This window comes from Limulus polyphemus, unplaced genomic scaffold (genome assembly GCF_000517525.1).
Source record: "Limulus polyphemus unplaced genomic scaffold, Limulus_polyphemus-2.1.2 Scaffold72, whole genome shotgun sequence".
Taxonomy (NCBI): Eukaryota; Metazoa; Arthropoda; class Merostomata; order Xiphosura; family Limulidae; genus Limulus; species Limulus polyphemus.
This window is the reverse complement of record NW_013665682.1, coordinates 1,038,969-1,041,549: the sequence shown is the minus strand read 5'-3', so window position 1 is coordinate 1,041,549 and position 2,581 is coordinate 1,038,969.

Below are 2,581 nucleotides of genomic sequence, written 5' to 3'. Positions count from 1 at the left end.
GGTATAAAACAAACAAGATAACACTCTGCGAAGCACTAGAGTATTTCGAAGCCTTACTCGAAAAAAAACAAACAAACATGTTTCGGAGGTAAGCGTCATCTATACGTAAATTTAAAAACTAATATTTATATATAACAATTTAGTAACTTATTATACAAAGTTGAATTAGTTTATACTTTTTCGAAACAACTTTAAAGTATTTATACATAGAAATGGTTGAAATATGTACGATAAAATAATTATATGATCAGCGTTTTTGCTAACTGACCTTCATTGAGACCTATTTAAACTTAGAGATTACACATTTCAACCGTTTTTTTTGTACTTAGAAGCTATATCATGAGGTATTTTCTTCTGTTTATTTGTTTATTTTGTTACTTTTAAACGAACGCATAAAACTTATTTTATAAGATAAAACTTATCCTGATCAACAACTACGCGCTTACGTAAAACTATGCTGTTTTATATGGTCATTCACTCTATAAATTAACATGACAATCATAACTTAAAAATATTCAAGATTAAGCATTATTATTATTTTGCCATAGTTTCGTGGAATGGAGACGCGGGTGGGGTGGGATGAAAATGTTCACCCATTTCAATTTTTGGTGTACCCCGTCATGGCAAATCTTTCTGTATGGAAGACGGCCACGGAATAGATCCAAGTTTACCTGAAACAAAATGTTATCGATATCTTAGTCTTATGTAGCCTCACATAATATGTCTCCATAAGAAGATAACTGTGGAGCTAATCTTCTATATTTTCTCTGGTGGGGCATGCCATATTAAATACTTCTCAATAGATCCCTCACCCGGTCCAACCTTTTCTCTGTAACCTGGTGGAGGTGAATGCATGCTATCTATTATCATTATTAGGGATCAGCCATTCAGTTACAGAGGGTAGTTAGAACATATGTGCTAATTGAACAATTTCGTATGATAACATGTTACACACCGAGGAGGGGCAACATCTACAGGGTCAACGTCATTCTCAGACAACGCAGGTCACTTCAATAATATATATATATATAATGAACGTATTGACAAACTAACGTCTTCTCTCGTTTGTTGTATGTAAAAGAAGTAAAAGACCAGAACACCATTATTCTTCAAAATCTTTCATTTATGATAAACACAAACATAACAATGGTACGAAAATCCTGCTTAGTTAAAAAACGTGTTTGGCTTGTAGTCATTAAACATGAATGCCTGAGAAAGACTGTGGAGTTTGAGGGGGGAAGGACTGTTTCACTCAAGTACTTGGTGGAAGAATGAGTAGCTAGGCCCACAGATGACTGAATTATGGTACGTCCAGCAGCGTGCGCAAGAAAGGAATGTTTCGGTCTCACGTGCGACGGCTCCTCTAACTGCTGTTTATCTGAAAGACATCTTGAGTCCAGCGATCGACCTAATCCTCGACACTATATATTGCAGCTTAAATTTTGTGGTTGAAGCGCAGTCGAGAAGCCGAACATAGAAGTGGTGTATTTGTTTGTATCCGTTCCCAGTTTTCTGACGCCTGCAGCTTTCAGTCTACAAAGTGAGGGACTTTCATGATGTTGATGTGTATTTGCTACAGCATGAAAGAGTTATCTTTGAAGTTGGTAACGCAACTATGTAAATCACAAGTGATTATGTATAATATTACATAACTAGTTGGAGTACTCGTCCCCCGGACGGAAGGTATGTAAATTCATGATTAATGAAAGGTTATCTTAGGACATGAAAAGTTGCTTCCCTTATATATAATTGTAAAAAAAAAAAAACGCCCATAAAAACTGCAAAACACAAAATGTGAAACCGCAAGTTTGCATGTATCTCCGCATGGACCCAACAAACCTTTATGCCAAATTTGGTGAAGGTCCATCTACAGGGGACGAAATAGTGGTAAAAACCGCAAAACTGAAAATTTGTATGTATCTCTCCATGGACCCAATGAACCTTCATACCAAATTTGGTGAAGATCCATCTACACCATGCGAAGTAGTTACATAGACATACAACAGACAGTACTATTATATTTATATAGATACGAAATAAAACTTGGAATCCTGTATGATATAAAAAAAAATTTTCCCATGCATAACTTTCCTATATGATAACAACTCAACAATAAAATCTCATATACAACTTTCCTCTATGATATCAACAATGACTCAATAATTAAATACCACATGTAACTTTTCTGTATGATAATAACAACTCAACAATAAAATCTCATATACAACTTTCCTCTATGATATCAACAATGGCTCAGTAATTAAATACCACATGTAACTTTTCTGTATGATAATAACAACTCAACAATAAAATCTCATGTACAACTTTCCTCTATGATATCAACAATGACTCAATAATTAAATACCACACATAATTTTTCTCTATGATAACAACAAATCAACAGTTTCATCCCATGCATAACTTTCCTGGAAGATATCACCAAAACTCAATAATTACAGCCCATATCTAACTTTCGTGTGTGATGTAACAGCGACTCAACAATTACATACTACACATAACTTTCCTGTATGATATAACAATTATATAGCACACATAACTTTCCTGTATGATATAACAATTA